This window comes from Apaloderma vittatum, unplaced genomic scaffold (assembly GCF_000703405.1).
Source record: "Apaloderma vittatum isolate BGI_N311 unplaced genomic scaffold, ASM70340v1 scaffold24417, whole genome shotgun sequence".
Lineage (NCBI taxonomy): Eukaryota > Metazoa > Chordata > Aves > Trogoniformes > Trogonidae > Apaloderma > Apaloderma vittatum.
Window position 1 is genome coordinate 359 of NW_009724882.1, and position 313 is coordinate 671.

Here is a 313-nt window from a genome sequence, read left to right on the forward strand (position 1 = left end):
GGTTGGGGAGTCACCGGGGATCCCCAGCACCCCGTCCCTGGGCAGGATCAGCCTGGTGGAGCCGGGGCCAGTGACGACAGAGTTCGAGACGAAGTTGTACGAGGAAGCCGAACGCGCCGACTACTCGCGGACTGACCCTGAGACGGCCGAAATCTTCACCAACCTGTACCTGAAGAATTCCAAGGACGTCTTCGCCAGCCTGGGACAGACCCCCGAGGACATTGCAGAGGTGACGGGCAGGGCAGTGGCCCCACTGGGCTGGGGGCTGCCCTCTTCCATCCCCCTGGCCTGAACAGGGCTCTCTAGAGAAGCC

The 313-nt window shown here is 64.2% G+C and overlaps 1 pseudogene; it reads left to right on the forward strand.

Annotated features, from left to right (window-relative positions):
• LOC104276408 overlaps positions 1 to 292 on the forward strand; it is a 646-nt pseudogene extending 354 nt beyond the window's left edge.
• Positions 293 to 313: the final 21 nt, after the last annotated feature.